At 37.4% G+C, this 23,207-nt stretch overlaps 1 pseudogene; it reads left to right on the plus strand.

Annotated features, from left to right (window-relative positions):
• Positions 1 to 14,621: 14,621 nt before the first annotated feature.
• LOC129893032 (uncharacterized) lies at positions 14,622 to 22,843 on the plus strand (annotated as a pseudogene).
• The last annotated feature ends 364 nt before the right edge of the window (positions 22,844 to 23,207 follow it).

Here is a 23,207-nt window from a genome sequence, read left to right on the forward strand (position 1 = left end):
GATTGTTTCTTCACTACTTTTACATTTGTGGTTAATAATAACTAATTGTTTATCAAGGTCTAGAATCTTCGTTAAATGATAAATAAATAAGCTATATAATTGTGAAATTCAGGTTATCCATCTAATCTGTCACGTACATTTATCAAAAGACAAAATTGAAATATTTTAATTCCTTTGTTCACTGGCTGATTCTACTGAAGTCCCAATAGGGCAGGCGAGTTGGTTTTGTAGTCCTATTAATATAACAATAACACGATTAACTCTAAAAGGAAAGTCCGATGTATGCACACCTTATGAATTAAAAATGCAAAAAATGTAAGTTTTCAATGAAAAAATATTATATAAAGTTGGAATAATAAAATTTGGCTTAAGAATTTGAGAAGTTGATATGATGATATTGAAGTAATATTGTGTTAAGTTGAATAAGTTGATATAATGATATTGAAATAGTGTTGACTTGTGGCAGTACTTGAAATTTGAAGAAGACGCCAAAAGACAAATTTGAATTTTCGTAAACAGACAACAATAGATTTTGCATAATGTAGATCTACTTGAAAGACTTTAGAATATTTAATGATAAGAAAATAAAAATAGTGAAAGGAGAGTGAAAAAGGTAAATAAGAATAATAGTGTGGGCTCATGTTAATCGTCAGGATATAAATGAGGTAATAAAATCGGTAGTCACGTAAGAAAGGATACCACAATTCCTAAAAATTATTTTAGTTCTTAATTATTATAACAATCCGCACATTAAATAAGATATAAAGTTACTATATTTTCTCTCCAAAAATTTATTTTCAAATTTAACAATACATGCATTTTTTTTTAACAATCTACATAGAATACATCTTTAGAAAAAATTAAAGCCCAAACCATTACTTTAGTGGTCTTATAGTCAAGTCGGCCCTCTCCGAATGTGGTTCAAGAATATTGGTGGTCTAACGTTATACATTATTAAATATTAAAGGGAAATTACACAAATACAACTTTTTAAATATTATTTTAAAAAGTTTTAACTACTTTCCGAAAATTATATAAATACATTTTATTCAAATTTTATCTTTTTAATTACATTGTGTATAACTTTTTATATTTCTAAAATATCTCTCCTAATTAATTAAATCTTATCTTATATATATCATATCATATCATATCATATCATTTTTTACTAAAAGTGGGAAGCTAGAAAGTGAAAAGTTGAAATACCATTTTGCCCCTACATTAAATAAATATGTTATACAATATCTGATTAGTTAAATATTGAATAGTAATATTAGCAATAATGCATTTTGTAAATTCCACAAGTTCTTGGCTAAATTAGTACTCCCATTAATACAAAAGAAAAAAGAGTTTTGACAGGTTATAAGCAATACATATTCATATTAAAAAGTGCAAATTGTATTATAGTAATCATTATTTATGTATGTAATTAATTGTGCACAATAAAGATAAAAACGTCGGTAACATGGAACATTGACAATATTGAAGTTAGATGAATATATAGAACGTTAATCATCGTTGATATTTGTAACTGATCAGTCCATTATTGTAACTTATCTATTCCTCTTGACATTCTGATAGTGATTATTGTAACTGATCAATTCATTCATGTTAATATATATTTATTGTATTTATTACTTAAGACCAATTATAACATACTTTCAATACTGTAGAAGAAAAAGAGGTCCAGTTTAAGTGCAACCATTGCGACCATCACAATTTTGTCCTTTGCTTCTAAGAGTTCACGCTAATCAATTCACTTTATGTTTTCTTTTGGTCCTTCTAGGTTGTTAATGTTAAGCTTCACTAGCGTATTTTCACCAAAAATGATAAATACTACTCATTGAAATTTACCACGTTCTTTTTTTTCTTCATAATTTAGATATTTAAACGAGTTAATTTTACTTCATATTCATATTTTATTTGCCCTTTTTGATTTTTAATTATATTTGTTCTCTTTACATTTTTTTTTATGTAAGCAACTCTTTATTCTAAGGTGTGGTTTGTACAGACGTGCTACTACTTTTGAATTAGCTAATTCTTAATCTAACATATTTAGATATGGAAGAGATCGATAATATTAGAAATTTTGACTACTCATCGAAACAACATAGGAAGGATGTCGTGAATTGTGCTATATATGGTCCAACAACCTTATTTTGGCCATTCTTTTGATTATAATTAATTTGTACAATCAAGAGGTTCTAAATTTTTGCTTTCTAATTCTCGCTCTATAGCTCTTATTGTTTTCTCCCCAACCCCCTTCCCCTCCTCCATTTTGATTGTTAGATATTCTTATTCTTTACAACAACTCTTATACATTCTATTATTTTTATTTATATTCAGTTGGTATACTATCGTGTTGTTCATAAGAACAAAAAAATAATTGTTTGTTTGATCTTTAATTTCTAAATAATAAAAATCATTGGAATATATAGAATAAAAATATGCATACCGCATTATCAAAAAAAGATAATGACTATTTTAAAAGAAAATGGCAATCACAAAGTCACTAACTGAAGTAGAAGGAATTATACACAAAAGAACATTGTCAGAAGTATTGTGTTAGATAAATCCTAGCAATATATTGGATCCGATACTTGAAGTGACATATAGCCATATATTATTCATCATTTTTAATGAATTGAGATAAAAAAAAATTATACTTAATTTGTATCTTATAACTCAAAAGTCTCACACACATATGTTATTTTATATATTGTGCTTAAAAATAATTATTTAAAGAACAAATTTTACATAAATCAATATGAGATCACGTCCAATGACTAGTATATATATAAAAAAAAATCCTCAGCCGAATGACATGAAGCCACACAAAGGCAGGATTCTCATTTATCTTTTATCAATTTTTTTTTTGACTTTTTCCCTTTATTTATGCCCCTATTCAGTAAAATAATTTTAAAAAAACACACTTTCAAAAATTAAAAGTTGCGCCTCTTATTGTTTTCTTCATCTCTTTCTTATTTCCATACTGGTTTGATGATTTAAGGCAAAGCCCTTGACGCTTGTGATGTAACCCAATGATAATTACAGACTTTTTTGCGGTCGGATAGGGATTTTGGAATGGGGAATTTGGGTAATATTGACAGGATGGTCTGATAAATGTGGAACAGAATTGATAGTAATATAACTATCAATGTTGAGCCATTAGTACTGAAAGCAGAAAACCCAAAAAACGAAAAAGGACACCAATTCCAACGACTGCTTCTCTGGAAAACTCAAGAAGACTTATAGTAACCGTACGATCTTAACAGGTATTCAAACTTCCGACAATTTTTTCTCTAGGGATTATAGTTATAAATTACGTATCCCGCAGATTGATGCATTGAGTTAGTTTACATCCGTAATAACTTTATCCCTACATAGTCTATTTTGTGACTTCTCTTGAGATTTGCTTTATTAGTCATGATCTAATTTCTTGGAAGCGATCAAAAGTATATTGTATTTAATTCCATTTTAAGATCTTTGGAATTCTGACATGGAATGAATTCATTCCTCAGGATAGCTTTCTACTACATCTAATATAAGTATAAAGAGTCTAACAATGTTAACAAGGAAACATTCTCTCTTCTTAATTGTTATGTAATACTTGCATGGACCATGGACAGAGTAGATTATTGCTATGAGAAGTTGGGTATGTGAAGTTCACTTTCAGTTTTCAGAGATATTGCATTCAAAATTAAGATATGAACAGTCACACATGGTAGTACCTGAGGACATCGGCAATTATATGGATATACCTTCAATTAATTTACTTTTTATTCACATGATCTGTTAGTGTGATATGTTAATATTAATAGAAATATATCATATGTCACATTCTATATCATGTTATGTCTATTGGTGGGCATTAGGGTTGTTCACAGTTTTAGTTAAAACCAAAACCAACCCGAAAATTTAACCAAACCGAATAAAAAAACCGACATTTGGTTTGGTTTGGTTTGGTTTGGTTTTAAATTTGAATAACCGATAATATTTGGTTTGGTTATGATTATAGGAAAAAATAACCGAATAAATAACCGAACCAAACCGATAATTATATACATAAAATTTATAATTATTTATATGTATAATATTAGTTTTTCATAAATAATTAAAGATATTTTATACCTTTTAATTATTAATTTAATATTAATCTACTTATTTTTAAGGCCCAACAATCCAAGCCCAACTAAACAGCAGTCCAAATCCAACAATTCAAGCCCATTAGCCCAACTCTCAAGCCCAATTCTAAATCCTCAATTCTTTATCCTAAATTTCTAATAAGTACTAAGCACTTAAGCAGCAGGCAGCAACATAAGGTAAAAGTTAAAACTTTAAAACCCTAATATCTATTTTTCTTTTACATTTTTGTTCCTCTCATGTTGGTTTCTCACAAAGTCACAGACTCACAGTCATAAACTAACAGTGAAGGCTCAAAAGCAACCTCAACTCCTCAACCCCAAGTACAAGATTGTCAAATTTTGAGAAGGTTTATAAAAAGTTTTTCAAATTTTAAATTGATTTTAAGTTGTTTTATTTTTTGTTTCGAATGTTTAAGCTGTTTCCTTTTCTGTTTCGAACCTCTGTGGGCCATGAGAAAAAAAGAGTTTCGTAAGAATTTAAAGAATGTAGAGAGAGAATATTTGAATCGTCTCGGCTAGTCATAAATCGAATAACCGAACCAAACCGAAACAAACCGACAATAACCAAACACGTGGTTATTATTTTACTTGGTTTGGTTATGGTTTTAGACATTTAATAACCGATTAAATTAGTTTGGTTATGGTTTTAATCAATAACCGACCCAAACCGAACCATGAACACCCCTAGTGGGCATTACATTTGTGTCTCTTTACTTGTAATGACCCTCTAAGTCATTTTTTTTGTTTTTTGATCTTTTCAGCATTTAGAGCTATCCTGTAGCGACCCCAAGTCATTTATGTCTTGCTGGTACTGATAGTTCGGTCGCCTAGTTGTTCGTTTGAGTTTTATGCTAGTTTCTGTATTTTGGAGCTCTTGGAGTTTGAACGGTTGATTTAGGTCAAAACTTCAAGAAAACAACCTCAGAATAAAATTCAAATGGTTCCATCAGCTCTGGAATGGTGATTTTAGGCTAGTGACATGGTCGGTTCAGTTCCCGAGTCTTTCGGTACAAGTTTGAGCCATTAGATATTTTAGCCTTTAAGCTTTAGCCTAAGTTTGACTATTGTCAACATTCTTGGTAAACGTGTTTGGATGGAAGTTCCGTTAGTGTGGTTAGTTCCAGAATGTCGAGTTTTTTCTAGAACGATCTTTTGTCTGGGTCTCGAGGCTTTCGGTCTCATTCCGAGCCCCTTTGTGGATTTTGGCTTAAAATGGCTCTTGCGTATCGGACCCACTTTTCATTGAGATGACCTTGGATGAAAATTTCTACTGTGTCGTTGAGTCCAGCAGGTTGTTTACAAGTGGTTTTCAATTTTTATTTGCATCATTTGGACTCCAAATGATTTTTGAGTGTTTGTTCGATGTTTTGGGACACTTAGCATTTTTCTGATTTCTAGTGCCATGGCTTTAGCGACCAAGGGTTTGATTTTGCGGTAGCCACTTTAGCGATCAAAAGTTGGCTTTTGCAAAGTCCATCAGTGAGGTGGGTGTCTCTAAAGCGATAGGCTCGTCGCTTTAGTGATGACTGCTTTAACGACCCAACTATTGCTTTAGCGATAATCGCCTCCTAGGCGAGGGTCGCTTTGGCGATCAAGTGTGGCTAAAGCGATAGTTGCTTTAGCGATAATTTGTTGGCTTTTGCAACCACTGTTGGGAATTAAATTTCATCGATTCCTCCATTTTATCAAACTTTGATATCTCAAGTTCTACAACTCCGTTTTGGGCAATTTCAAGTGTTGGGTGTTCATGTAGATCGTGGCTATGGATTGAAGTACTCGGGGAGCTTTAGAAGTCGTTGTATTGAGGTAATTTCTACCCCAAAGGTGTTTTCTAATCTTGAGTTAAAGCCTTAATGGTGATTTAAATGCATGAGCTGATATTTTCACTTTCGAGCATCGAATTGTGTCATATTTTGGGACACAAGCTTAGTAAGGCAAAATGAACCTTTTTACGGTGTCAATTTAGGAATTCCCGATGTAGGTCCCATAATCCCATTTTAGATCCAATTTTAATGATGTGATTTTGGCATCAAAAAGTCTGTATTGTTGTCAAGATCAATATTTTATTAGTGTGGCGGCAATTCGAGGTGATTTGGAGGTGGAAAGATTCAAATTGGTGGATTTTGAGCACACGTGATCGACTTTGAGGTAGGCTAGGATACGGTCTCCTACTTTGACTGAGCTTTATTATATACTGGTTAGTGTATACGAACTTCCCGCGTCTCTTATGGGCCCCTTTGGCTGGTGTACTACTAAATCGGATGATGGAGCTACATGGGTCCCACTTGGCAGGCCAAGGGCCGGGATGAGTCGATACAGTTGGTTATTAATGATCTCTGAGAGCCACCAATGATGTTACTAGTTTTTACTATCCATTTGCATTCATTTGCATCGCCTATCACTAATATACTTGTTTGTTGTTTGGTCCCCCAATTTTATGGCGTCCGGGGGTATGTTTTTATTGTTTGTACCGTTTGGGGGTATGGACGTTTGGTCGGTTATTGATTGATTATAATTGTACTTATCTTATGTTCTATTTGTTATGGGTACTCCCTACTAGGCCAAGTTGGATTAGTCCTTAGGTGAAATGTAATTAGCGATGATCGTCGGCTTTTGTTCTTTGCTAGATGACTCCTATAGTGCTTCATTATTGTTAATATGTTATTGGATTGCACTTTCAGGTGTGTTCCTTGACTCTGGTTCTTTTCTCTATATATCCTATCTATTAGCTCTTATTTCCTGTTCTACCTTCTGTTAGCTCCTGATTCGCTATTTGTGTTGTATTTACCTTTTTACAAGTTATCTATACATGTTTTATTTGTAGATCTCAGTCAGCCTATGCTACTGAGTACTATTCTTTTGGTAATCATACTACACTTCTTCACCCTACAGATCATTGTACAGTTATCATTAGTGATTTGGACTTGCATAGAGTAGCATTTGATTCTGAGATTTGGTGAGCTCTTAGACTTCGGAGTTTCCAATTTCCATCTACTTGGGCTAGGACTAGTATTTACTTTCTTTCGAAGGCTTTGTAAAAGCTTGTAGTCTTATTTTGATGAGATGCTCAAATATTGACTGATGCCAGGTCTTGGGAGTTGTTCTTGGTTGTACGTATGTTGATTTCTCTTTCTTCTCACTAGTATCGTTTTTATGCTTCATTTGTTTCCCTTTCTCTTAATAGCCCGTCGTTTCTGGTTCCCCTCTAGGTGTTAAACTTACCTGTTGGTGGGTTATAATAGGTGATAACAACTTGTGAAATTAAATCGTGACAAGTTGGTGTCAGAGTTCTAGGTTGACCGGCATCGTTGATATGAGAGCAATTCCTAATAGAGTCCTACGGATCAGTGCAGAGATGTCCATATCTTATCTTCAGAAAGCTATAAGGAATTTATAGCAAACTTTGTTCTTGACCCCTTATAGTGTGTTTTTCTTCGAATAACATATAAAAACTGATCCTTTAGAATCCATTCTCTCTTAGATAGATAGCACGAGGTTTCCTATAGACACAGTCAGAGCATCAACACGTTCTACCAAAGTTTTGGCAGATGGTTCTCAGGCCAGAGGTGGGTTGATGGTTCCCCAGTAGGTTTTATCGTCAATATCAGAATATATCTTGGGATTTCTTGAGTGGGTCAGTCATAAATCCACATCATCCCCTACAAATCGAGATATGAGTCAGAAGTTCGCTAGAGGGTTGTCTTTTCCACTCCAGTTGGCATCAAAGCATTTGATTGCAGTTGTGTCTACCTTTCCCCAAGTTGTGATCCATGTGAGGGCAGTGGAGCATGCATTTCTCGAGGCATACAAAGATAGTGGTTAGAGGCCTCGTCATCAGTACATCGATGATAAATCCTATTTCAAGGTGAGTATCCTTTCTGTGAGGGTCGCTTCCTTCCTAGCCTATTAGATCTATGGAGACAACACCTCAGGTTCCAGGGTCTATTGATGCAGGTTATGGTGTCAGTAGTAGACAGAGTGTGGGTTTGACTTCTTAAGGCTCGCCTTCTAGACATTCAGGTCATGGAGCACATGCTAATCTAGTTGGGTCAGTTCAGCCGGCTGTATTTGGTGATTCATGTTTCGAGTGCGGCGAGTTTGGACACTTTGAGAGAGATTGTCATAGTGCCCCAGTGCATTCAACTAGGGGTGGTCACCATGGTTTTAGTGATGGTATTTAGCCTATCAGAGATAGTAAGTGCAGATCGTCATGTCCTACACATCAGACCTTGGGCCAAATGGGTTGTTTTGATTGCGATGAGCTTGGGCACTAGTCTAGGGATTTCCCCAGGTGGGAGTTGATTATTCAGACATTGCCGGCATTTTTTATTCCCTAGGCTAGGGTGGTCAGAGCTTGTTGTATTTGTGGAAAGCTTGGACACCGATTGAGATTGTGTCCCGGGCATGGGACTATGGTGCGATTTTTTCAGCTAGGTCAGTCTCATGGGTCTAAAACACATCTAGTGAGTGGTGGTTCCCTGAGTGTAGGAGTGGTTGTTTGGGTGCACAGTTTGAGGTCGGTCATGATCCTTCCCATGCTTCCACAGGTCAGCCAGAGCCGAGGATCCAATTATTGATTATATTTTTGCGAATTCATTGTGTTGTCATTCACTACTTATATTGTCTGATTTTGGGGTTTTTGTACCCATGCATGCCTATTTGACTTGCTACTCATCTTATAATTATTGTATTAGCCCTAACTTAGACTTGTGTGTTTTTGTCTTAGCTCCGTAATTGATTTCTTTTAGTAGTGGATCGACTAGGTCGAGTTTCTATGTTGAGAAGTGGTGGTTGAGCAACTCCCAGTGCCTTTTCTTTGGTGTCTATGTGATGAGTGACCGGGCTACTTAACTTTTCCTTTTATTCTTCTTTACCGTGTGTTGTTGTGTGATGTCGATCCTTGTTAGATAGGTAGTTAGACCAGCTTTGTTAGTTTTGGAAGTCGTGACACTAAAGGATCTAGTTAGCTCATAAGGTCACCTTAGTTGTGTTTCGTCCCATTGGATTAGTGGTTGAAGGGCTCTTATTACCATTGTGCATATCTAGCTTTGATTTGATTAGTATTTCTTTCTTGCTATTCTGGTTTACTTGGCTTAGACAACTATCTTCGTTGCTAAGAATTGTTTGGTTCATAGTTGAGAGGTTGATTGTTGAGTTAGTGTGTGAATGAGAGTATAGCCTTTTGGGAGTTGCGGTAGATCCCGCTTGTCGATATTTTCCTATGCCTTATTAGTATCTTCAGTCCTTGGGCTGCGAAGTTGAGGTTTATTCTTTTACCTACGTGGTTCATTCATTTGTGGCAGTCTTGGTCTTTTGGTTTAGTAGTAGTTGGGAGATTGTGGTTGTTGGAGTTGTTAAAGAAGTAGTGTAGCCTTCTGTGGTGTGGAAATCCTAATGAGCCATCTCTTCCCTTTTGCCTTATTTTTATTCTCAGTTGTAAGGTTGTGGTCTATTCGTTCAATCTTTTGAAATCGTCTCTTTAGGGGGTTTGGGTGCTGACATTGGTGTAAGGTCCCGTGCGTTTTGAAGGTCGGAATGTGTTATAATAAGGTGAAATATAGGAAAAATGGCTTTGGAGGATCTTTCGGACTTGTTTTCCTCAACATGAAATTTGCAAGAAATGATCAAAACAGAAGACTCTAGGACCAAAGGCGCATCGCAGAGCAATTCCCTGTAAGTGTAAATTTGTCTGAGCTCAAGTTGAGTTCAAATCTAGCAAAAATTAAATTTCGCAAAAAAATTGACTATAGGGGAGCTCCTCTGCGTCGAGGACTTATTCTCGGATAGTTTAAAATTTTGCAAAAATTTCCGTATTTAAGTAAGGGCACCTTGGACAATTTCTTGATCGTATATATTCGAACTTGGACGTTTTTAGAGTTATTTTCCACTCTTTTGGTTACCCAAAACCCTAGAATTTCATTCTTCCGTGTAAGACCCCAAAAATATGAAAGGTCCTAAACCAAGGAACTAAGGACAAATTCTCAGAAAGTTGCAGAAAACTGGCACCAAAAGCTGACCATGGAAGCCTTCATGGATCGTGGTAAGCACCACGGATAGTAGTGTGCAACCATGGTAGAGATTTAGAGGCTCAGTCTATAGAAGATAAACCATGATGGAGGACCACGGACCGTGGTGAGCACCACAGGATGTGAAGCCCTCCGTGGTGAGACCTCCCCAAAGTGCTCAAGAATATTTCCCATGGCAAGGTCCACAGACGACCACCATGGGCCGTGGTGTGTTTCACGGACCGTCAAGGTGTCCGTGAAGAAATTTCAGAGACTACCCTGCAAGTCCCTTCTCTGAATTTTCTCTAAGTCCCTTATCACGGGACCCCACCACGGACTGTGGTGAGTAACACGGACCGTGAAGGGTCCCCATGAAGTCTGTTCCGGCCAGATCTTTAAAGGGATATTTTGGTCTTTTCCTGCGTTTTAACCCAAAGTGGTGTCGTTTTGAGGGCAAAATTCACCTATCTAAAGACCCTAAATCATTCAAAGCCCTCATTTCCTTTCACTCCAACTTCCCAAACACAAATTCTCTCTTCTCAAACTCTCCCAAGAGTTTCAAGCCAAGCTAGGGTTCATCTCAAGGCATCTTCAAGTCTCCTCTTCTTCTCAAGCTTTCATTAGGGATTTTATTTCCCCCAAGGTATGTGGGTTTTCATCCATGGGTCCTTCCACCCATGGAGCCTAAATATTTTTTCAACCTAGCATTTCAATCTTTAATGATGAAATCTTATGGGCTTTTACATGATGACTCTATTTTCACTAAAGCATGACTTGAAGTTTATGGACTCCAATTAACTGTTTAAGAAAGATAATGACTATGGTCATGAGAGTCTTTTCAATAAAAAAATGAACGGTTGTGAAAAATGCCCCCACCTAGTTTTACTATGTTTGGATGAAGTTTGAAATGAAAGCTTTCACTCCAAAATGAATGATATGAAGCAAGTATTTATGAAATGGGAGTCTTATGATTGATTGAATGATGAAAGGGCTTCTTAGCTAAAGTAAGGTTTCAATGTGAAAGGAGAATTCTCGCATTGAATCAAATTAAAGGTTTTAATGAGCTATCCATCGAATGATGATCTTATGTTAAAGTTATATAAATGCTTAAGTTATTATGATATTTAAATGTTATTCTCTTGAGAGCTTACCTAGCACCGAGCTGGACTAGGGGCGAATAACCATGTCCCAGAACTATATGCCATCGTAGGTATAAAGGAGATAGAGATAAATACCCAAATCTCTAAGTGGTGAGTATCCGAAATATCAAGGCTTGGATGTAAGTACCCGAGTCTAAGAACTAGGGATGAGTACCCGATTCACACAATAACTTAGTAGATCCACTTAGGCATGACGGAGCCTACCTTAGAAAGTAATCTCCTCATTTTCCTCTGATGTAGGGGTAATATCGGGACTCCATGTTATAGCTCACATGCTTTATGTCGATTAACGGTCGCTCTCAAAAAGGTACAAGGTCCCTCTTCCAATGTTTAAGATATAACCTATGATGTCTACTATATCTAGCACAAAGTAAAGTATGTGCTCTCACAAAGTTTAAAGATCCCTTTCAAAAGGATTATGGTATACTTATTTACGATTCATGGTACTTTACAAGTATACGATTTCTTATAATGACTCATGATTACCTCTATAATATTTAAGTTTCTTTTATGATTCATGATGGTTTCTATATTTCATTGACTAAGCTTCATAACTCTAAATGGTATTTCAAATGATTGCAAGGTTCTAGCATGGTCCATTGCATCACCTTATTGTATAATGATATATTGCATTGCATGCTCACATACTTAGTACATTCAAAGTACTAACACATATATTTTCCTACATGATATCACTATGAAGGGACCGATGTTGCTCTATATTCTCCTCAACGTGGCTAGTTTGATCGCTGAAGGCAACTTAGTTGGTGAGTTCCCATATTCTGGGAACAACATTCCATTTCCTTTTCTTGCTATTTACATGGATAGACTTTCAGTTATCTTGTGGTACTATTGGATACTTATCATGAGGGTGAGCTAGGGACATGTCTTATCCCCTATCAAGTCTAAAGAAAGTAGAGGTATTATTGGAAAAATAGATGATGTTTGATGTTTCCTATGATTTCTATTCTATGTTATCTCCCTCAGTCCCGTTACCTCTTTTTCTTCCGTGATTTATTGTATGTCATTACCTATAAAAATTTTAATGAATGCTAAGAGGCTTGGGTGAGGTACCTCTGGGTGTCTTATTCACTGTGTCATGTCTACTCCCTAGGCTTGGGTCGTGACACTCCTCCTTTCCAAATCATCTCCAACAAATTCCTCTCAAATCAAAAAGGTTTCAAGGATCCCCATTGAAGAGCAAGCATTAAGATTTCTTCAAGCTTCTCAAAACCTCTTTAATTCTTCTTCAAGCTTCACTCTAAGGTTTGTGGGTCTTGATCCATAGGTTCTTCCAACCATGGAGTCCAAAACCCTTTTCAACTAAATCTCTTGATTTTAAGTAAGATTTTCTTATGGGTTGTTTTAAATTCTACTTAATAACATGAATCATGATTTAACTAATGATTATTGCTTTATTTTAATGCAATATAATTTCAAATGCATGGATTGATGGCTTACTAGTATTTTCTCTACTTAGCTCCTTAAAGGTTTTTGAGATTCATGGTGGGTTATCTAAAGCACGATTTTAATTGATAAATTTCATAGTGTCTACGCATAATTCCATTTACATACTTATTTGAAAGTTGAAGTGATTTGAACACACCTAGTTTTACTCTATTTTCACTAAAGCATGACTTAAAGGTTATGGACTCCAATTAAATATTTATGAAAGTTAATGACTATGATTATGAGAGTCTTTTCAATGAAAGAATGAATGTTGGTGGAAATGTTTTTCACCTATGCTAATAGATTCTTTATGCAATAAGGACAATTCTTGCATATTTGAATCACTAAAGGTTTAAGGAGCTATTCTACTGAAGGATAATTTAATGTCTCAAAATATATGTATGTTTATGTTACTATAATGTAATATTCTGTGGGATTTGACTTATCACCGAATGAGGCTTGAGGTGAGGTGAGGTGAGGTAAGGGAATCCTAGTAGCAACCTCCTGTTTCATTAACTATGTGCCACCATATGACCCTTGTAGGCTATGCTAGTGGATCCACAAAAGCCCATAAAGTTAAAGTTAAAGAATGAATGTAAAATAGATGGAGTTCTACCTTGGCAAGTAGTCTCCCCTCTTCCAATTTGGGGTTTATGTTGGATTTTCCATATTATAGCTCACATGGTCTTATTGTTAGTTATAGTCATCTTCCCACATATGTATGATTTAAATGCTATCTACTTGTTTACTCATGCATGCACTCATTTATGTACTTTACCTTATGAATGTCTTTAATGTTTTACATTGTATTGCATGACTACTTACGTAGTATATTCAAAGTAATAACACATACTTTTTTCCTATATGATATCACCGTATAGGGACCGGTATACCTCCTTGTTCTTCTCCGCTTGGCTATTTGGGATCGTTTGATGGCTACTATTGTTGAGTTCCCATATTTCGAGAACAATACCCTTTTTTATCTAGCTTAGGTTATGGTGCGACTTCTAAACATATATTATTGTAGTTCATTTCTTTTTTGGTTGAGGGTGAGCTAGGGACATATCTTAGCCCCCACCAAGTCTAAGATTAGAGGTATTGTTGGACATATGTATGATGATCTTTGACTATTATGGTGATTGTTTGTGATATTTTCCCATAGACCCTCTTTTCCCTTATTTTTTGATTGTTTATTTATTGTCATTAATCATGAAAGGGTAAATGAATGCTAAGAGACTTGGGTGAGGTACTTTTGGGTTCCTCATTCACCGTATCACAATTAGGCCCTAGGCTTGAGTCATAACAAACTTATTATCAGAGCCTGAGGTTTAGAATGGTGCTTGAATTCCAGCATACCACATCGAATAGGGTCTTGTTCATGTTTGTGAAGCAGGAAACAATTATGAATAAGAGACTTTGAGATGTTTACGAAACTTTCCCTTCTTTCATGATTTATGTCGTGCCTTAGAGTTGTCTTAAGCCTTCCTTCATCTAACAAATCATTTCGTGTTCTCTAGATAATGCCTCAAAGAAGATTACCTCCACCTAGAGCAATGGTTGCTATAGAGGACCAAGTTCCTCCTGTTCTTAAGTCTCCAATTCAAGGAGGGGTTGATTCTAATAAGGAATAAGTCCCTAATTATCCTCTAGACGAACAAGTGATTAATGTAGAATTTTGTGATGACATCCTATTATTGGCTCGAGTTGTGACAGCTCAGTTGAATCAACAAAAGGTGACTCATGTTAATGTTAGTGGTAAGAAAATAAAATGGGTGAGCCAAAGAAATTCTATGAGGGGAAAAACTCCAATCGTTAGAGGATGTCAAAAGGAGAAACATCTAGCTCGAATTTGAGGGAGAGTGATGGGTAGGAAAGGCCCTACCTCTGATACTACTGGTGTGGTAAGAACCATTTAAAGGAGTGCCTGGCCAGTACTCTTAGTTGCTATGCTATTGGTGACAGTGGACATACGAAGAGAGACTGTCCGGTGGCTACCCAGAGGGGAAGAAAGATGGCTCGGACTACTTCATTCGGTATGTTAGAGGTCTTTCCTTTTGATGTATATGCATTATTAGATTCGGGTGCCAATTTATCCTTTGTTACTCCATTTTTTTCTATAAGTTTGATGTATCTCCCAAAATTTTATTAGAACCCTATTTGGGTCTACCCCCGTTGGTGAGTCGGTTGTAGCTAGGAAGTTCTATAAGGATTGTCCCGTGTTTATCTTGCAAAAAGTTGTTCCTTGTGATCTTATTGAGGTTGACATGGTAGATTTTGATATTATTTTAGGGATGGATTGGTTGCATGCGTCATATACTTCTATAGATTGTAGAACTCGTAGAGTCAAGTTTTGATTCCTAAATGAGCCTATTCTCAAGTGAAAGGGTCATGATTCGGTAGTTAAGGGTAGGTTCATATTTTCCCTTAAGGTCCGAAAAATGATTTCTAAGGATTGAATTTATCATATTGTAAGGGTTTGGGATGTCACTTTGAAAGTCCTTCTTTTGAGTTCCCTGGTTAATGAGTCTTTCGATGTCTTTCCCGATGACCTTTTTGGCATCTCTCCCAAAAGGAAAGTTGACTTTGGTATTAATTTTCTCCTCGATACCCAACCTATCTTTATTCCTCTCTACCGAATGGCTCCACAAAATTAAAGGAGTTAAAGGAACAACTAAAGGACTTGTTGGAAAAAGGATTCATACGGCGAAGTATTTCACCATGGGGTTCTCCCGTGTTATTTGTGAGAAAGAAGGATGGGTCACTTTGGATGTGCATAGACTACCGTCAATTGAACAAGGTGACTATTAAGAACAAATATCCAATTTCTATGATAGAAAATTTATTTGACCAATGGCAAGGGGCAAGCTATTTCTCAAAGATTGATCTTCGGTCTGACTATAATCAATTAAGAGTAAGGGAGCATAATATTGCCAAAATGATATTTCGAACAAGTTATGGACACTTTGAATATTTGGTGATGTCATTTGTATTGACTAATATACAAGCGGTGTTTATGGATCTAATGTATAGAGTATTCAAGCCCTACCTTGATATGTTTGTTGTGGTCTTCATTGGCGATATCTTGATTTACTCTCAAGGTGAGGAAGAATATAAGGTTTATTTGAGAATTGTCTTCAAACCTTCAGGAATAGGTAATTATTTGCCAAGTTTAGTATTGATCTTGGGCGCATTTATAAGCCCATGCACTATGTTTGGCCATTGTTGTGTGGCATTCTGAGAAGTTATTGAAGCCAAATGACGTGTTTTGGATGGAATATTAAGCAAATGTGCAATAAGGTATGAGTTCCAACATGTGAAGGAATTTTGCAAAGCAAAAGGCAGGAAAAATGGTCCTGGCGCTATAGTGGCGCGATGCGCCACTGCAGCGTCAAAACCTGCACAGACTCTAGTGGCGCGATGCGCCAGGATGCAAACTACTGAGGCATGTTTTGGGCGCGATAGTGGCGCGATACCTCACTGCAGCGCCAAGCAAAATTCTTCAGAAATACTCTGGGCGCGATAGTGGCGCAATGCCCCACTGCAGCGCCAAGCGAAATTCTTCAGAAATTCTCTGGGCGCGATAGTGGCGCGATGCCCCACTGCAGCGCCATCAACTTTCCAATTATTTATTATTCTGCCCTTCAATAATTGAAACGGGAGAGAACTTTAAATAGTGGGGTGTGCTAGGGCAAACCAGCAGACGTTTTGGAGGCGAAAAAAAAGAAGAGAAGAAATACGAAAGAAGAAGAGAAACACAAAAACATCTTAGGTTCTTTTCTTCCTTTATTGTATTTTAATGTATTTGGAATTGATTCCTTGTTGTTGTTATTTACATATGAGTAACTAAACACCCGAATTCCGGGGCTATAGCTACGAAACATGATTTAATAGCATTTAAACTTGGTGGAAGATGGATTGTTGATTCTAATTACTCTTCCATTCTTGTGGTTATGATTTTAATGTTTGGCCAGCATCAAGATATATATGTTGTTTATCTTGAATTCGGAAGAGGACAGGTAGATAGAACAAAGAAGGGAACGAATGTGTTCACACTAACATATGTTAGCGTGATTAGTAGATAGGATGCTTGTGACACATACCTATTTACCACATTTGGTTATGATAAATGATGATAGTTAAATGCGTTTTTATTGTTTCATACCTATCACCGCTCAATGATGTAGTTAGGTTGGCAATGAAGATAGGCAATTATAGGTCGGAAAACCATAATTGGATTATTAACCCTTTTTATCAGTAATTAAATAACCCATCGGAAACTAAGATTGAATAATATTAAACTTGATTTCACGTTATGCTATAGCCCTAGAATCTCTTAAAGCCTGATTAATATATATAACTATTGCATTGTCTTCACTTCGAGAAAGTGTTTATACTTCCAAAAATCAGTAACAAACAATCTTAACCTCATTGCATAACTATAATTAGTGTAGGCATTTGAAAGAAACTGTTTGCCTTATCAAGGTCCCTGTGGGTTCGATATCTGGCTTGAAAGAGCCGCTTTACTACTTGAGAGACTACGTACACTTGCGTGTGCAATTGTAGCCACAACAAGTTTTTGGCGCCGTTGCCGGGGACCTTAGAAATTAGGCAAATTGACTTTCTATTTTGATTGTGCTAGCGTTAACAACTTGGTCTTAGCTGTGAATTTTCACAGGTAACTTAAACATTACACTGGACAGAGACAAAGAGCTTGTAGATCCGTTATTCGAGCCTGAACAATTCTTTCAGCTGAAAAGGCGAACAACGGCTTCACAAAACTTAATACATAAACTAAATCTGGCGGAAAATCACGATTTAGAAGGAGAGGTCTTGCCAAAAGAGCTCCCTGCAGCCATGGAAGCCAGGATAGTACGTGATGTGGCAGTCCCACTCACTGCAAATGTCACCTCCAGCATTCAGAAACCGCCAGCTGGAGGGAGATTTGAATTAAAACAGAACATGGTGCAATTGTTGCACTCTAATGGACAGTTCACGGGATTGCCTCATGAAGATCCTCAAGTTCACATCCAAAACTTTTTGGAGATCAGCGACACTTACACGCCAATTGGGGTATCTCCTGATTATGTGAGACTAACATTGTTTCCTTTTTCTTTGATAGGAGAAGCCAAGAGGTGGTTGAAGTCGGAACCACCAAATTCAATCACGTCATGGAATGATTTGGCCCGCAAGTTTCTTATAAGGTTCTTCCCTTTGGGGAAGACGGCTAAGTTGAGGGCTGAAATTTTGAGCTTCAAGCAAAAGTTAGGAGAAAATTTGTACCAATTGTGGGATAGATTTAAATCATTACTCATTAGTTGCCCTCATCATTATCAGGCTAACGAAGTTTTGGTCCATACATTCATAGAAGGGTTGGAACCTAACACCAAAATTCTTTTTGATTCAGCTGCAGGTGGGCAAGCCTTGGAGAAAACATATGATGAGTTATACACATTGTTAAATCGCATATCCCAAGGAAATACGGAGTGGAATGGAGGAAATGCTCGATCTGTCACCCAAAAACAAGCAGGCATGTTAGAGGTTGATGCAGTAACTGCATTGACAGCACAAATTACAGCAATGCAAAATATGATGACAACACATTTCAACACACTAGCAAAAGGACAGCAGCAGGCTTCAGTGAGCATGGTTCAACAACAACATATGTGGTGCGAAGTATGTGGAAGCAGTGAGCATGTGGCCGAACATTGTGGAGCAAATCCAGAATCAATAAATTTTGTAGGTAATACACCTAAGGGTGTTGGTAACCAAAACTATGGAAATACTTACAACCCAAATTGGAGAAACCATCCTAACTTCTCATGGGGTGGAAATCAACAAAATCATCATCACGAGCCAACTCAATACAGACCACAGGGAGGTGGACACCAATACAATAATCCTAGTCAAGGATACAATGCTCAAAGTCAAAGTGATCAAGCATCAACAAAATTGGGAAGCATGAGTGTTGAGGACATGTTGAAACAAATTATGACAGACCAAGCCAAGCTAGCTTCCAATATCCGACAAAATCAACTGGCTACCCAAAATTTAGAAAAACAACTTGGGCAATTGGCAAGTGCACATAGTTCTCGCCAACAAGGGGGCTTACCAGATAACACTGATCCCAATCCCAAATAGGTGAATATAGTGAGTACTCGTAGTGGTCGCCCACTCAATGAATTGTCTCCCAAAGCAAAATTGGCAGAGGAAAAAGTTAAAGAGCAAGTCGGGGCAAGAAGGTGAACCTAGCGGGTCAAAAGAAATAGAGGAACCAAAGACAAAACCTCCTCCTCCATTTCCTCAAAAATTTAAAAAGAAGAAAGAAGAGGAGTGTTTTGCAAAGTTTATAGATTTGTTGAAACAGGTGCAAATTAATTTGCCTTTGATTGATGTTTTACAGGGAATCCCAAAGTATGCTAAATTCGTCAAGGATATCGTGGCCAATAAAAGCAAGTTAGCTGAATTTGCAACTGTGGCACTCACTGAAGAGTGTAGTTCAAGAATCTTGAACAAAAGCAAGCTTCCAGCCAAACTAAAAGATCCAGGTAGTTTCACAGTGCAGGTAACCATTGGTAAATATAGTAATGCAAGAGGTCTCTGTGATCTGGGTGCTAGTATCAACTTAATGCCTAGATCCATGCTTAAGAAATTAGGCCTGGGAGAACTTAAAGCAACAACTATTTTGTTACAGTTAGCTGATCGTTCTGTCGCTAGACCTGATGGTATCATTGAAGATGTTTTGGTATAAGTAGGGTCTCTCATCTTTCCTGTTGATTTTGTCGTTTTAGATTTTGAGCCGGACCCCGATGTTCCTTTTATCTTAGGACGCCCATTCTTAGCAATAGGCGGGGCACTAATTGATGTGGCTACAGGTAGATTGACTATGAGAGCACATGATAAAGTGGAAGTGTTCGATGTATATCATGCACTGAAATTGCCTGCAATTTATGAGGAGCTGTCTGCTGTAACCATCATTGATGAGGAAATATCAGCTCAATGTACTACCTCAAATGACCCGTTGGCGAAAGTCGTAATGGGTCAAGATATTGCAGAGGACATGGAAGCTAAAGAGCTAGCAAGTGTGCTTGATATGCCAAATATTAGCATGTGGAAGAAGAATGTAGAACCCTTGAACAGAGAATTGGGTCCTTCACCCAAGCCTTCTCTCGAGGAAGCCCCTAAATTGGAGTTAAAAAAACTACCAGCACATCTCAGGTATGTTTTTCTTGGAATAAATGACACTTTACCTATAATCCTTTCATCTGCTTTGTCTGAGGCACAGGTCCTAGCAGCACTAGAGGTACTAAAGAGGCACAAAAAGGCCATTGGGTGGCAAATGACTGATCTTCATGGCATCAGCCCCGCTTTATGCATGCACAGAATTTACATGGAAGAAGGACATAAGGCTAGTGAACAACCACAACACCGGTTGAACCCCATCATGAAAGAGGTTGTGAAGAAAGAGATAATTAAATGGCTAGATGCAGGCATAATATACCTAATTTCTGACAGTAAGTGGGTAAGCCCAGTTCAGTGTGTACCAAAGAAAAGGGGAATGACTGTGATAACCAATGAAAAAAACGAGTTAATACGTACAAGAACAGTGACTGGGTGGCGCATATGCATGGACTACAGAAAGTTGAATGATACAACAAGAAAAGATCACTACCCTGTGCCGTTCATTGACCAAATGCTTGATAGGTTAGCAGGCCAAGAATACTACTGTTTCTTAGACAGATATTCAGGTTACAATCAAATCACCATTGCACCATAGGATCAAGAAAAGACAACATTCACATGCCCTTACGGAACTTACGCATTCAAGCGTATGCCGTTTGGCCTTTGCAATGCTCCTGCCACTTTTCAGAGGTGTATGATTGCAATATTTCATGATATGGTGGAAGATTTTGTAGAGGTTTTCATGGATGACTATTCAGTTTTCGGAGAGTCTTTTGATCTTTGCTTGAAAAATCTAGAGAAAGTACTTGTAAGGTGTGAAGAAACAAACCTTGTCTTAAACTGGGAGAAGTGTCATTTCTTGGTAAAAGAGGGTATTGTGTTGGGACATAAAGTGTCAAAAGATGGGTTGGAAGTGGACAAAGCAAAAATTGAAGTGATTGAGAAACTTCCGCCACCAATCTCAGTAAAAGGAGTTCAAAGTTTTTTAGGTCATGCCGAATTCTACCGGCGTTTCATCAAAGATTTTTCAAAGATAGCCAAACCAATGTGTGGGTTGCTCGAAAAAAAGGTAAAATTTGTTTTTGATGATGAATGTTTGCAGGCATTTGAACTCTTGAAGAAAAAGCTGATTGAAGCCCCTATCCTACTAGCTCCTAACTGGGAGTTACCTTTTGTGCTGATGTGTGACGCAAGTGATACAGCAGTGGGTGCAGTGCTGGGACAAAGGAAGGAGAAAATTTTTCATTCCATTTATTAGGCAAGCAAAACGCTTGACTCGGCTTAAGCAAATTACACAGTCACGGAGAAGGAAATACTGGCGTTGGTCTATGCATTTGATAAATTCCGCTCTTACTTGGTAGGTACAAAAGTGATTGTTTTTACTGACCATGCAGCTCTTAGGTACCTATTCAACAAGAAGGATGCCAAGCCAAGGTTTATTAGATGGATTTTGTTGTTACAAGAATTCGATATCGAAATCAAAGATAGGAGGGGATGCGAAAATCAAATAGCAGACCATCTATCAAGATTAGAGGGTTCGCCCCATGTGGCTGAGCAGGAGCCAATAAAGAAGGAATTTCCGGATGAGCAACTGATGGAAATAGAGGTACAAGATCTCCCATGGTACGTAAATATTGTGAACTACCTTGTTAGTAGAGTGTTCCCTCCTGATGCTACCTCACAACAAAAGAAGAAGCTTATGCATGATGCTTGCCTCTATATATGGGACGAGCCTTATTTATTCAAGCGAGGTGTTGATCGAATGGTGAGGAGATGTGTGCCAGAAGCAGAGGTACACCAAGTATTGGTTGCATGCCACTCATCACCATATGGCAGCCATCATGAAGGAGAGCGCACTGCACATAAGGTACTTCAATCGGGTTTCTTTTGGCCTACGTTGTTTAAGGACGCTGCAGGTTATGTGAAGAATTGTGACCAATGTCAAAGAACGGGCACCATATCACGAAGACATGAAATGCCTTTGAACAACATTCTAGAGGTTGAAATCTTCGATGTATGGGAAATGGACTTCATGGGTCCTTTTCCTCCCTCATGTGGAAATCAATAAATATTAGTGGCAGTGGATTACGTGTTCAAATGGGTCGAAGCCGTGGCCCTTCCTACAAATGATTCGAAAATGGTGAGCAAGTTTTTAAAAAAGCACATCTTCACTCGATTTGGCACTCCCAGGGCAATTATCAGTGATAGAGGGTCACACTTCATAAATCAAACAGTAAAGAATCTCTTGGCTAAGTATGGGGTGAGGCATAAAGTTGCTACAGCATATCATCCTCAAACCAGTGGGCAAGTGGAGGTATCCAACAGAGAGGTAAAACAGATATTACAAAAGACTGTGAATGCGCAAAGGAAAGATTGGTCGAAAAAATTAGATGAAGCTCTTTGGGCATACCAAACAGCATACAAAACACCCATTGGAACCTCCCCATACCAAATGGTATTAGGTAAAGCGTGTCATTTACCAGTGGAGTTAGAACATCAAGCTTACTGGGCAATCAAGAAGCTTAATTTGAATCCAGAGCTAGCAGGACGGAAGAGGTTGAATCAGTTGCACGAGTTGGAAGAGTTTAGGCTTCATGCTTATGAAAATGCCAAGCTCTACAAGGAGAAAACAAAGCGATGGCATGACAAGAACATCATCACTCGCACTTTCGAACCTGGGCAAAAGGTACTCCTCTTCAATTCTAGCCTCAAGTTCTTCCCTGGAAAATTGCGATCCAAATAGAGTGGACCTTTTGAGGTAGTGCGTACAACGTCACATGGAGCTGTGGAATTGTGGAATACAATGAAAACGTCTACATTCTTTGTAAACGGACAAAGAGTAAAAAATTACTTTGGTGAAGATTTTAACCAGGAAGAGGAAGCCATCGAACTGGAAAATGAGTGAGGCAACAGCCAGGTCGTGCCACGACGGAAAATAAGGCGCTGCACGGGAGGCAACCCGTGATGTGTATCGTAACTTAGGACTTATAGTTTGTAATTTTATTTTTCTTTAAAAATAGAGTTTGATGTTGCGATTATATATATATATATATATATATATATATATATATATATTTCGTCGAGCCACGACCAAAAATAAGGGGCTAGGTGGGAGGCAACCCACCTAGTTGTTTATATAATTGTGAAAATTTCATGTGCAGAACAACAGGTAGCAGTATAGAACAAGCTGGAGTTTGGAGAAGCATAGGCAGAATAATAGCTCTTGGCGCTACACTGGCGCGATGCGCCACTGCAGCCCCAAAACCTGC

Source organism: Solanum dulcamara, chromosome 1 (genome assembly GCF_947179165.1).
Source record: "Solanum dulcamara chromosome 1, daSolDulc1.2, whole genome shotgun sequence".
NCBI lineage: Eukaryota > Viridiplantae > Streptophyta > Magnoliopsida > Solanales > Solanaceae > Solanum > Solanum dulcamara.